Source organism: Pieris rapae, chromosome 18 (assembly GCF_905147795.1).
Source record: "Pieris rapae chromosome 18, ilPieRapa1.1, whole genome shotgun sequence".
NCBI classification, from domain to species: Eukaryota; Metazoa; Arthropoda; class Insecta; order Lepidoptera; family Pieridae; genus Pieris; species Pieris rapae.
Window position 1 is genome coordinate 4,015,570 of NC_059526.1, and position 15,168 is coordinate 4,030,737.

A 15,168-nucleotide genomic window follows, 5' to 3' on the forward strand; every position below is an offset into this window, starting at 1 on the left:
CCTAAGGATTTATTCACCTTGGAAGTATAATTTTTACCTTAATTTTTACCTGTAGATAGGAATGTTTTCCGCAATAGGGTTGTAAACACTTTACTTATGGTCTATTTATCTACAGCATATATGCCAAATACTATATAGTTTACGTATAATATAATATATAGTTCATAAACAATTAATATTTTTTTTACTTGAATAATCAAAACAACGTACATTAATATCTCAGTATTCGCAACCCTGTCTCAAATATATCGAGTTCGAGTGCAGAACTGAGGGAACACTTTAGCAGCGAGATCATCAGAGGAATCGGTGACTATTCGTGTCCTTTACTCAGACGGCAGGGCTTTCCGCCGAGATCTTACAGGCACATACAGCCTAAGTACTGGTAATAAGAGAGTAGGTAAGCCCAAATAATTAATACTTATGTTATAGAAGTTACGTTAGCCAGTTTTCCTTAAGCCTTGAACTCTCTTGAAGGGGCCACGGATTAAGGGAACGTTAACGTACACTGTTAACGTACCTCCCGTCCATAGATGGCATTTTTGGTTTTTAGTAGGTAGTGTTTCATTGTACGGACATCACGTACCGACCCCAAAACCCCGCGACGTGGTAACTTGTTCAAGGGTCTTTAAATAAATAAATTGAAACCAGAGATTTTCCGTATCCCTGGGGTAGCCTCTCGACAATGTCGGTCGTAACAAAAAACTGAATTATAGCTGAACATTTGTTGATATTGTAACTACTACAAAAAGCAGTAGCTACTCAAACCATGGAAAAGAAAGTGTTTTTGTATTAGACATGAATTTCATTGTATTTTTATTAATTAACAATACGTCCGACCCTTGAGAGTGAAGGCGGCCTTAGCAACAGTTCAGTTCTATTGCAGCGGCTGTCCACTAAATCATTTCTCTCACACAATTCTATAAATGGCCTGCGCAGAGCAGATATGCAAACACTCAAACATTACTCATTTGGAATACCATATAGAATATATTGTGTATATAACATAGCCGTCGTCGTGACTTAATGCTTAAATAAATACGCCCCGGGTTTGATTCGCGGATGATTATTTGTAATCGGTAAACTTTATGGGAAACTATATTAAATTTAAAACAATACGTAACATATTTCAGCTCCATTATAAATTATGACATCTCCATATGACGTTTTCCAAACTAAATAACTATTGCATAAATATTGCATACGTGCCTAACATATTCCTATATTTCCCGAACTTAAAATACTATTGTTAATTATATTAAATATTATTTAGCACAGGAACTAAACCCAGAAAATTTGTGAAAAGTTCTTATACTTTTTCTTAAACCAATTTAAACTATACTAAGTATTATGAATTCTATTATGAATATTTGAATTGCTACAGTGAAGTAATGATATAATCAGATAATAAATCTTAGTAAGAACGGTTCGCAATGGTTAAAGGCATAGTTGTTCTAAGTAGCGATGCCTGGTGCGTACTGAATACATTGATGCCGTGTGGCTAGTAAAAATTCTGTATTATTTAAATTTTATAAATTTATTTACACTTTTAGGCACTTAAATTAAATCGTAATATTAAAAAGAAACTTTAAATAATAACGTAACGAGCAAGCGTACCTAACTAAATTTATCACAGAATCATCGAATTTTTTATAGTAATAAAAACGACTAATAACTTATGAAAAGCAAATGTAAAGATAAAATCATAAACATCAAAAAGCTTTGCAAATAAATGTCACACATACATTGAAATCTATTTCGCTATATTATTTTTGAGTAATGTGGTACCAATAGTTATTGTATAATTTTCGATAGATCTATTGAAGACATCTTGCCGTGGCTTTTTGGATGTGCATTGTGCACACTATCTAAAGAGACTAATATTAATTAATAATAAATTAAATAACACTTAGCTAAGGTTTGAAGTGTAGTTGTAAGCACAGCCTGAACACTTTTCCCAGAATTATTTAAAATTTACGACACGCTGCGCGTCGCCATAAGAAAGCCTAGACTCATAATTAGTGGCCGCATTTGAAATGCTTATTATTTATTAATGGCGTAGAGTGTTCGTGGTAACTAATTCATGCAATATTGTTACAGGTCAGCTTCCGGGATGCGCAGACACGAGCCAGAGGTAAGTTGAATTCCCTTTTTGATTATATTTACGGAAATACATTTCGTAAGACTTAAAATTATTTATGCGTGTCCTGATTTTCTGAATTGATGTATTTTTTTCCAAAAGTTTCTGAGTGACAGGCAGATTTCTACTCTGAGTTCGTCCAGTCGAAACACGACCAATGAAAGGGAAAGAAAAGATCTTTCTGTGTGCATCTTAACAGTTGCACGCAAGTGAAAGAAAAAACTTCGTGAGGCAACCAACACAGATGGCTGATCACATTCTTATATAATTCTTAATATATATTACGCGTCACGTTCACGTTGTTCGTCCGCTATGGACTCCTAAACTACTTAACCGATTTCAGTCAAATTTGTACACCGTGTGCAGTTTGATCTAACTTAAAGGATAGCTTACATATAATTTTACTTTACGTCTGTATGTCACTGAACTTCTACAGCTGGACCGATTTGAATGATTTTTGAAGTGAAATCTTCTTTAGCGGCATTGTACACTTTTTTACATTGGATAGTTTAGATTCACAAATCAGCCAGGTAGATGGCGTTGAAGTAGGTATTTTCATACTTTGTTCAATATCCTAATCGCTTGAGATATCATGCAGAACAATGTATGTCGGTCCGCTAGTATTTAATTCTTTATTATAAAAAGAAGTGGAGCCCAGACCTGAATCGAGACTTCGTTGTTCTGTATTTTATATTATTATTTTTTTAGTTTTTCCAACTAGTACTGCATGATATGTTTAATTCAAACAGTTTCAATCCAAAGTGTTCATCTCTCATAGGATGATCAGGATTATGCAAAATACCATTCAACCTCGCATTTGCGAATTACTCGCTCTAATTGATTTTTGTAATTGAATTCGTTTCTAAAGCTTTTCCATCGTGAAAATGTGGATTATGAAATGACATACGACATTCGGATTCAAAATGGTTTAATTTATTTATTTCAGAAATACACACATTATCTAAATATTAATTAATGAATTAATTTCTATTAAATTAACCCTAAATTTAAAACTTAATTAAATATGTTTAAAAAATTCTATGAAAACTTGTCCAACGAAATGGCAAATTCTCTTTCTCTCATATATGTATTGTGTATAAAAATACAATAAAAAACGGTAAGTTATTTATGGTACCATATTTGAAACGGAAACGCCAATTAATTCTATATTTAGAATGTTTTGTTTTAAAAATAGGATTCCAGTCTTAATTTTTGACAACTCAGACAAATATTTCTTCATAACAATCATTCTCCATAACAACGCGTTTGTTGAGAATTGTGAATTAGGAGGAAAATAAAATAAAATTGGAAAATTGTCACAGAGAATTGATACCAGTGCAAGAAATTAGAGGAGGTATTCACTCCGTCAGAGGTCGAGTACATTTATTTCATTTTATTACTCCATAACAAAGCAATACAGTGAAGTACAAATATTACGGGAAAAAAATCAAATAAATAATAATACAACCTTGCGTATAAGCGATAGGCCCAACTACTAATTTTTTCTATTGCATATTATGTAGGCGCATATTCATAACAAAGTGTGTTTTATGAGCAAATTGCATTGACCGATGTGGGCGGTAATTTGATTTAACTGGGTAACTACAGGTACATTTAGTTATTACCTTCGTAAATCTATGAAGTTAAATTATGGTAGGCAGTTAAAATCGGTGTAATAGACCTTTACCTATATTTGAGAGGAAACGTGAGTTGTGAAGGTACCGCTATTATATATAGACTGCTTCATTACTCAAGCTATAAGAACTAAGTATCTTGGTATGTAAAGTTGTTCTGCGCATGCGCATGGGATACTCCGGTCACGATTGACATCCGTTTCATCGACTGTGTGTCTTTGCACAGACTAGTGCACTGTGCAATAGCTAGTCTCGATGAGAATATGGCCGAGACGTTTATAGTCTTTTAAAAAGGGGATTTTATAAATCAATTTTGATGTGAAACATCTATAGCCGCACGTAAAACCGATTTCTGCCGTGGCGACGCGTCGCCGCGCTATTTGATGGTATTATTATTACAAAATAATATAATAATATATCACAATATGTTACATTATAAAACCGCTGTGGTTTGTATTAATTGTAACCATAGCAGTCTTGTTTAGGAGCGCGACAAATGCATGCAAAAGTAGTTACATATTATATACCTATATACAGTCTATATGCAGTAGTAAATTTCACATTAAAAATATTTAATGAAAATAAATTTTTATTCAATAAATAGTCATCGTTATCTTGAAAAAAATCGTACTATTTTATTTTATCATTATTTAGTTCCTATCACAATCTGTTCTTTTCTGCTTATTACTTTTCCAAAATAATGTCGATGTTTCACATCTGCCAGGCGTCTCGTGACGGCTCACATTTTTTTTAGTTAATATAATGTAGTGATATCATATTCACTCATACATTAATATTGTACACACAAGGTGTAGTAGTCATAACCATTTGCTTTGTTTGTAATATTTTTCATGTTGATTAGTCTAGATCCAACCATTGTCCTTAGCACTCATAATAAATTAAATATATTTCTTTACTGAATGTTTATTAACAGTAAGACGAAGGTAGGAAATCACTACAATGACTTTAATAGTCCTAAAAAGTTCTTACAATAATATTGCATTGACCGGTGGTCCTTCCCCTCCCCTTAAATAAATAAAGATTTATTTAAGACAATTTGTCTTTGAAAAGCAAAGGAGCAACTGACAACGTTCATTTACTTTCATTGCACAGTCACTTTATAACATACAATTTCGTGTTTTACACACATCATTAATGTTTTAAACTTAAACAGCATAATTAAGCCAAGCCGGCCGTTGATAATCAAATCGCTGACTAATATCCTAAACTATTTTAAAAATTAATTAGCAGATTTTATTACGATAGTTAATCTAAAATCTTCGATCACGGTCGTGATAAACACGGTAGTTTAATATCATAAATTGTATCATTGACCCAAAAACCTAGAAATTTAATATCTTATTAGAAAGATTAGTAAAGTAATCCCCAAACGAAGTGGCGAAGACAATAGACCAAGAACACGCAATCTTTAAGGTACATTAATTTTATTCTATTCAAATAAGCAACAGACAGCTATGAGTTTATTTTTTTCTGAAAGACCTACAAAACCGAACCGAATCTCGCCTAGCATGAGTACATTTTTCTATATGCATTTTCTGTAAATAATGTATAATATACATGTATATATTCTTATTCGTACGTATGTTATCGTCGCTGTAAAATGATAACCTCGTATGTTCAGAATACCAAACATTACAGGAAACGAAAAAAATATGCAGTTCATACCAGATATCAGAGTCATAATTGTTCAAATTGATGAAAGTCATTTTTCATTCCGGCTTCAATAATATTTTGGAAATGTATATAGCGATGAGATAATGTAGCATTCTAAAGTTAAAAGAATTTTGATACCAATGCAGTAGTTTTTCAGTTAATTTGTTAACATACCAAAATTGAACTGTTTCTTCTTATATTAAATTATTTAATCTATAAATATATTTTTATTGTAATAGAAGCAATATTGGCACAGTGGCCCTAAAATCATTGGTTCGAACCCTGGGATGTGCACTAAGACTTCCTATGAGCGCATTTGCGCATTCAACCACGGATGTCAATCATCATAATGATTCCATTACCATGTTAAAAAAAAAACAATTATCACAAATCGTCAAACAGATACATATCCAAAAGGTTGTAAACGCCACTGGATGTTACATTTTGCAAAACAACGTATTGTTTAAATCTAATCACATGACAACGTTGGACTAGATGAAAAGTCGGAAATATTGTTCTTTAATTAGTATTAATTAACAGTCAGTAAATACGCTACTTTATTAAGGAAATGTTATTTCCGATTTACTTTTTCTTGGTTAATATTTATGTTCCTTATACATGCATTTATAATACACAATACTATTTATTTATCTTTTAGAGCTAATGGAATTTAATGCACTTAATATGGGATTTGTTGGATATCATAGGCAAGCGAGTTGGATTTGCGTGTAAATAAAATACACAAATAGGTACCTACATGAAAATAAAAATAAGAGATATTTTTATTTGAATTATGTTATGGCCAATTATTACCAAATGAAGTTCGATTTCAAAATGAAACCATCGAAATTAGTCAGAATTTATATTAAGTTTTGAGAAATATGATCACATCAATTTGTATTGACACAGTCATAATAATAAATATTCAAGGGAATTTTTGTTGTTTTGTTTTTTTTGTTACATTTCAGCTCACTCAACAATTCTATGATGTAGTCGTAAAATATAGCGTCCTTGCACTATACAAATACAACGCTTTTGCAATTCCATTTCAAAGAATTTTGCATTTTCCTTTTGCTTTATCAATTTGAAAATTACTGATATTTTAGTAACATTCAGTTCAACATTTATTAAAACTTTATTGCGTCCTGATAAAAGTAGACCAAATGATAAAAACAGAATCTGTATTTCGTAAATACTATACTATTATTAATTTTGTCTTGTAGAAGACAAGTTATGTCACATAAAAAGTGCGAAACGAGCATGGGCGGATCGTGAATTTATGGGGCTCTGGGCTATCCCCCGTAATTGACGCTCACACATAAAACTATCACGAAACTACACTACAAATGGAAAATCCCCGTTCCATTCGATAGACGAGCGTCGCACATTCTTTGATTGATCTCAGGGATTCCAAGTCTTACTATTGTTTTTTTTTATAGAACAGGGGGCAAACGGGCAGGAGGCTCACCTGATGTTAAGTGATACCGCCGCCCATGGACACTCTCAATGCCAGAGGGCTCGCGAGTGCGTTGCCGGCCTCATTTTGCTTTCAGTTAGGACTTTGTATCCACGGGGCCCTAGAAGCCTCTCAGTAGCGGATCTGGAAACGCGACAATAGACCGTAACCAAAATACGTAAATAAAACCGAGCAAAAACAGATCCCTAGATAAACACCAACAATACATTACGTTGTAAGCCATTTTCATATCTATTGTAGCATGTTAAGGGCTATTTCTGGATACAAGTTTTTCTTATTGCTTATGCTGACCTCGCACGGAGTCGTCGATAATTTTCCAATCTTAAGATTGCGGTTCGGCTATCGAACATAACGGGAGATCAATTGTAAAGAATAAATATGTTCGACTGCTTTGAATTATAGATATTACTATAGTATAATTAATAGTATTATTTATTTTATTTTACGAAACGGACATATAAAAATGTGTGGAGGGTTGGCTAGCTAAAAGGACTAGGCTGATCGTAGGCCCCCATGGTTAAGGTCAAGAAGTTCAATATATCAGTAACAGCCGGAATAACTTCGTTAGTCGGTTTCAGGGTATGACGTCATCGCAGTGACATGTGAGCGCAGATATTAAGTGTCCCTACAAACTAAAATAGGTACATATTTAGGTACATATTTATAGGTAAAATAAAATATATTTTTATTGTATATGGTTTGTCTTGGTTTGCAAAAGTTCTGTAGTAAAATAAAAATTCAGTCTTTGTTGAACAATCTGTATAATATATAATTCATATTTATCTTCATATGTACAAAAAAATTGCATTATCTATTAACAATTAGATGCTTTTCTATTACTATACTATAAAGCCTTACCCTAATTGCAGTTTAAGAGGGCAATGTTGTCAGACCACAAAGATATGCCTTCTAGCTGGTCAAATGTCTGTACTGATAACACTGGGAACAAAACCTGAGGCAAAAATCGTTATCGCCTATGGCTCTTCAATCTTTGCATTCTTGGTAATTGTCTTACTTTTGTAGAATATTTTCTGTGCTAACATGTTTCTAATAGCGAAAGCAACTAAAATTCTCCAGGGATTTTACACGTTCTCAAATACAATTATCCATTCTAATATATTTATCATTTTTCTATCTTCCTTACAAATTACAATTTATTACCACTGTATTATTATAAATATTTATTCAATTAAGTACTAAATGAATTCTATTATATCATATCCTAATTAAAAAAATTATATCGTCCATATTGATATGACCGGACATTTGCCACAAGAACATTACACAAGGGCGACTATTCTATAGGTGACGTGAAATGTCGAGTGCTTTTCTTTTGTTTTAAATATATTTTGAACGATGAAGTTCTATTTATTAAAATTATTTAAACTCGAGCTATGTATGTCTAAATGCCACATCACCTTAGGACACACACATTAAGAAAACATGTTTTTTTAAATATATTGACTAGAATCTCTGAACAGGCAATATTTAAACTCTAAGGTACATGTATTTGTATTTAATACGACAATAAAATTATTTATATGTAAGCAGGAGCATAAATCTTCGCATATTTTATTTATACAGCAAAACCCTGGCCGTTTTCAATACCACATTTGTAAAATACAGGCGAAAAATATAAAAAAAATGTTATAATAATTTTAAATTTGCATTAAAACAATAGTTATTTACTATTTAGTATAATAATAATTTACAAGTCTCATGAAATACGGGGATAAAATTTCAAGGAATCAATCGATAAAGTATATACCTATCACGGTGAGTTTTTAAATTAAAAAAGTTTCATCAAACGCCGATTAAACGCTCCTGCCTGCATTAGAATTCATTTGGACGTTTCAAGTGAAAATTCCTCGACGTTTGCCGCCAGTTGTTTGCTTTGCGTCTCTGGGTCAACGTTATTACTTTGGCATCTCCCGTCTTGAGTCTTACCATATTTTAAGTCATGAAGGGCCCTGAATGATTGAAATAATAATAATATATACGCATTAAATATGCATTTTTCTATTAAAAACAGAATCTTAAAAAATTACGACTATTTAATAACAAATTCAACCTTATTTATAAACAACATCGCGCAGTATTGCAATAAACAAAGAATTTACGGACTCGTTTTTGACTCGACATCGATTACAAAAAACTAAGCATTTTACCAGTAAAACATTTTTGATTTACTTTATATTCACGCTACTGTTCGAGAACTGTTTTAACTAAAACAATTTGCATAGAAGTTAACGTTTATTCATATTTTTTTCATCTTATTAGATTATTAATTATTATGATTATTATAATTATTTAACGAATTCAACAAACATAAAATCACTGGAAAACATAATCATAATATTGTGTAAAGCTTACAACGATATCAGTACAGTTTAACAGTTTGTCAAGTTCTAAGATTCGTCTCGTTCGTCGTTCAAGGAGAACGGACACGGACACCGTCAAACATGACAAACGACAGCTCACCGCTCACAACTCACACAGTCATTACAGTTCACAAATCACAATTCACCGCTCATCAGTCGCGTATGATAAGTGTAGGGGAGAGGTTGTGCGTCATACGATAGAACAACTCCCGCGAATTTAAAACAGCTAATTGGATATAACGCGATTGTAAAAACACTTTGTGAAAACGTAAGTGGATTGTGATCTATGTGTTGGTGACAAGTTTTTATAATATTTAGTGTGCCTCACTTGGATTTTTCTGCGTAAAGATTTTTGTGGTATGTTGCAATTCAATTTTTATTTCAATTTCTAGCCGGTTTGGTTGCCTATCAGAAATAATTTCCTTCAACCTTGCTATTTGATATCAATTTTGAGTGTAATTAACCTGTATCGATGTAAATTTCTTGAGTGAGCAACACCTCACGATTACTTCAGGTTGATAAAAATTTAAATTATCTTACTAATTATGAAATTAGTTTACGTATTTTGGTTTACGTTTTTACGGGTTGGGTTTACTTTTAAAATAGTAATGTTATGCTAATCTAGAAAAAATCCTCATAATATTAGATTTCTTGGTTATGTACACACACACACACACACACACACACACATATATATATATATATATAATATATACATATATACCTAAACATGGAGTCTGTAGGGCAGCAATATTGAATTGTTAATGTTGTCGATTACCGGACTTACGATTTTGTCCAAAGAATGAAGTAATAAAGGTCAAACTGGCATGGACTGAACTAGGTGCAGCACTCTTAATATGGTGAGGTTTTATCAATTAATCGCAGATCAGAGAAGGGAACATGTTTTCATTTTTTCAAGTAACGATAGTGACTTTAAACTACTCAAGGTTATGTTATCCTGTGTTTTCATTGAAGAGGAATATTGCATTGGTATTAGTGTATATATCTTACTAAGACTTGTTTATTGTTGGCTACATAATCTGTATTATCAAATTCGTATATATTTTTTCAAAGTCCAACCCGGTCATATATTACAAAATCGTAAACATTAGACATGACGTGATTAGAAATAAGACGGTTTTTAATTAATTTTAAACTCAACTAAAACAACTTTAAGCGTATAAGGCGATATCTAAATAGCTTAAAACTGTAATTAAAAAAAATCGAGAACGTATTATTCGATATAAATTTATTCTAAAGAATAAAAAAATCATAAACTATCTATCATAAAATTTTTACGTGTTCTTTCGCACTCGGCTCACTTCAAAGTAATATTTATTGTAAATGATATTGCGTAAGTTATAAGTTAAAGAAGAGTGGTGATCTTTACCTGTCAATCGATATTTTCCTTTACGAGCTTAAAATACCTATATGGCTATTTGTTTGAGTAAAGTCCAGCGGCGGTTTAAGTTAGTGGACCGCCACATACTCATTTTGTTACCTTCACAAAATATGTTTATTGAAGTTCTCATCTAATGGCAAAGTTTGGCGTAGTGTGGGCAAAGTACGTGTTACTTTACCAACGAAAGGCTTTAAATTAGTCTGCTTGCATTGACGACGGGAACTTCGTACTGAATATTCATACGATGTGCGTACGACAACATTAGCCTTTGAATGAATGTTTTCTTGCGTTTTCATATTAATGAAAATAAAGGATGATTGGGCATTTTAAAACTACTTTATTCTTGTTACCATAAAATAGTTATCAATTAGTTTAGTTACAATTTAATCTATAATAAAATTTAATCTTAATCCTAATCGGTGATATGCTGTGCATATTCAAATTGTTTTTATCGGTTTAAAATTCCTACTAGAGTAGCTTTGATAAAAAGTGTTACAATTGTACGGTGTAACGCCTATAAAGATAGAATTCCATAAACATTTATTGTGCTATTAAATAAACGGATGGAATAAAATGATAATAGTTATTTATCCATATTATGCGTTTAAATCAGATTATTCTAATATTCATTTAAGTTATGGTATTCATATTAAATACTTACCTAAGTTTATTTTATATTTTTAATCACAATTTATCAATTATATACTAGAGAAAATAAAACTTTGATGTTTATTTCGCTAGAGCGATCACCTCCATTTTGGATAAAGTCTTATCTCTAAGAGACACTTTCACATCTTAATATATATATTTCTTGTGTGCGTGTGTATGTGACTGAACTCCTCCTAAACGACTGGACCGATTTAGACGAAATTTTTTGTGTGTGTTCAAGGGGATCTGGGAATGGTTTAGATTCACAATTTTGTCCGCTGGACAATGTTTTTTTAATTAATTTTCAATTTATTAGTTGTTGTTGATTTTGGAATGGCGCTACCATCGCAGTGTCAAATTTTAAATAATATTCGAATTTTAATTTTAGTCTGTCCCGAAATTTAAAAAAAGTTTTGTTATCATTGTGTTATATCGTGTGTGACCATGTGCTGGATCGTTAGATATTGTCATAACATTTGAATAATAATTTTCATCAAAATGGCTTATTAAAAATTGAAATTGTGAAATTAAAGACGTGTAGACAGGACAACGTCTGTCGGATCCGCTAGTAATATAATATATATATACATATTACCTTTGTGCCTCAATGGTTCACATGGATGACGGTTCCTTAAATAAATGTTTGAAGTATGAGCACAAAATATCAGCGTGTATAAAAAGAGATTACAGGAAAAACACATGTCAAAAGTCAAAACGTACAGATGTTAAAGGCAATATGTGTTTTCATTGCTTAATTTATTATATGTATAAACTAAAAGTACAGATAACACCAACCGTTTAACCGTTGTGCTTGAAAGGCACAATACAAATTTAAAATTAAGGAATTTAAAATTAAACTAAAGAGTTAAAAAAATATAGTTGATACTTAAATCGTAACGAAATCTTAAAACAAACAGAGAAAACAAAGTTTTTATGCCAATCACATCCCAGGTTGGCTATAAATTCCTTTTAACTGGTACCCTTGCAATTTTTTGGTGTTATTTTAAGATTTGAGGGTAGACCATTAATAAGGCGCTTAACAATATAAGGAGGTTGTTACATATCTCGGCGTTACATTACAAATTTATGTGACAAAAGAAATGATAATATTATTAACCTAATGAATTTCCATTAATCGAGTAGCAAAAAATTACTATTATAGAACACAAAGCTACCAAATTTAACGAGAACAAATCAATAATGGAACAGTAAATTGTATGCGGCTGTTCATTAGATGCCGGCACGTATGACCCAGTATCCCAGTGCGTGTGATAAATCACATTGTTACGTCAACGTCGGTTCAATTACAGGTCTGAATTTTACTTAGTAATGGCTGAATGGGTGACATGAATTCCTTGTCTTATTAACTACACGAAATATTACCGAATGTAAGTTGAGAAATTCTTAATTATGAGGGCAGAGTCGCCATTCGCCAAACTAAAGTATAGTAATAATTGAGTTAAACAGAAAGTTTGTAAGGAAAACATTCGTAAAAGGTTTTAAAAGTTATTATAGAGTGTTAAATATCTTAATCTTAATCACATTTCTATAGTTTTGGACGTGGTTAAAAACACCTGGTAATTTAAGTAGTGTAGTAGTATCATTTTGCATTGAGATATTGAGCGAACCCTACAGGTCAGAAACTAAATTCGGCGTCATAGGCGTCCATGGGCGGCGGTTAGCCCTATATTCAAAGTATAGTATTGTATGGTATTGACCTTGCCTCCGGTATAAAAAATTAAGACAGGTTTAGAGATATCAATTATTTTCCCCAAAAAGTTAATTTTGTAGTACTTAATGTACTTTCCACGTCCTTCGGCAGCTCTCTGTTTAAGTGCTACCGCATCGTGAGAAAGCTGACATGCCTTCATGACTTCTGACTTGAAGGCTGATCATGCTCTAAGAAAAATGATAGGTGCCTCAGAAATGTGTCTGGAGTTTACGATACATACAAAACGTTAGTTTCCACATGACCAACTCCGATATTTGTTTCTGTAATGAGTAACCTCTTCCTCATATGAAATGCGAATCGCAATCAATTAAAGCTGAGCTGCGAATGCCACTTCCTGTCTGATTTCCGGACAGGTGCCGGCGGTTTCCTCCCTCCACCTGTAATTTCTCCCCTTACTGTCTGTTGAATGAAAGGATTTGGTTTTAAGGGAATGTGATAATGGATAATGTTATAACTGCAATGAACTAATATTCTTCACTTTATAAATCGTTTTGTTAAAAAAATATTCTAGTCTTTGTAGAATAGCAAGTATTACTTATAATATTTGACATAAAAAATTGTTTTCTCTGAGTGTACGTTATACAATTTTAGCGTTTACTCGAAATTATTGCATAAGCGAAACGGTACAAGTAAAAAACTTACAAGTCCGGATGAAAAGTCCATGTTACGTTTGAAATTAAATGTTTTTGCTCCGACATTATTATTAATAGTTTTTGTATAATATTTTTTATATCTCTTCTCCGAAGTGCTAAAGCATATGATGACTGAAATCTTATGATTATATTATTATCTTGTATACCAGCAAAAATTTGAACATGATAAATTAATAGGGTTAGACCACATTGCCCGATTGTTTTTGGTCGACTTTAAAGCAACCGAAAGAGGAGGATCTTCTCGTCTTATTTTTATGTAATATGTGAAATAATTCTGTACAACAGATCCGAATTTTGAAAGGCACCAATAATTTTATACGTAGATAGTGCTCAATTGTGTATAACTAATGAATCTAATTGATATTAGCAGCAAATTCTAAATTAAATTAACATATAACCCGGACCTTACATATAAGGCTTAGTTATTTCGTTTAACAAAACACACAGTGGACTATAAGGTAGTTCGACGAAAAAACTAATACGAAAACGAATAAACCTAAAATGCTAACAATTATTTTGACTTGGGATATGCTATATTACTATAAGAGTATGTACGTAATTTTATATAATATCTTAGTGAGATAGTAATTAGTGAGCTACGAAGTTCTATGCTTAGTTATCGAACGATTTAAAGAATCCTGGGCAATGTAACGAACATAAACGCGCATCCCGAAATATGTTATCGATGTAAAACCATAATTCATATCAACAACGCTTAATACAATTCTAAGAAGGCGACAATTCATTTACGAGCTGTCAGCTAGGTTATGATCGATTAAGGGGCTATTTGAAATGAGAACATGTCGAATCTGATCAGTCAATAGAAAGTTGTTCCAACTAATAACACTATGCAAATTGTATTTATTTGAAAGTTATTTTTATATTGTGCGCATGAAACTATCTTGATTACAAACTGTTAGTTACAATTACTTATTTGCGCAAGTATGGACTTGTACAATGAGAACAGACAAGAAGTTCAGTTCAGTGAATTCTCGGACGATTTGCGCCTTCCATATCTCGCCTATATTTCCGTGGTCGAACCAACGTATGCACTGTGCAATGAAGAGCATTATATCCAACATCGTTAGACGAACCTATTTATGAAAGAAGAGGAGTTGTAGTACCAGGCTCAATTCGTCGTAATAATCTTAGAGAATTATATTTTGAACAGCGAACGGATACTAAGTAAATGCTGGAATTTTGTATATAATTAATGGTGCTGCCCTTAGAAGAAACTTCGGTAGTAGGCCTGAAGGAATGATTGTAGCAAATACTACAGATTATTTGTACGGTGATTTTTCGTAGATAAACGCTCGCGGAGCACTTTTAAATTTTCCATAAATTTTGATTATTATATTGCGATGATTGTGACCATTGTAAGCGCAAGTGTACTTTAGGTGGATAGACCAGATTAAGGAAACTGAAAAATC

General features: G+C 32.2%; 1 protein-coding gene across 9 annotated transcripts in view; it reads left to right on the forward strand.

Moving 5' to 3' along the window:
• Positions 1-15,168, forward strand: part of LOC111001399 (SH3 and multiple ankyrin repeat domains protein 3) — a 145,373-nt gene that overhangs the window by 30,430 nt on the left and 99,775 nt on the right. For 8 of the 9 annotated variants that reach the window (XM_045632266.1, XM_045632268.1, XM_045632270.1 and 5 more), the window contains exon 1: positions 9,468-9,660. The gene's annotated coding sequence lies outside the window, so the exon portion shown is untranslated. Of the gene's footprint in view, positions 1-2,097; positions 2,132-9,467; positions 9,661-15,168 lie in introns of those variants that run through there. The other variant, XM_045632267.1, reaches the window with a different exon arrangement.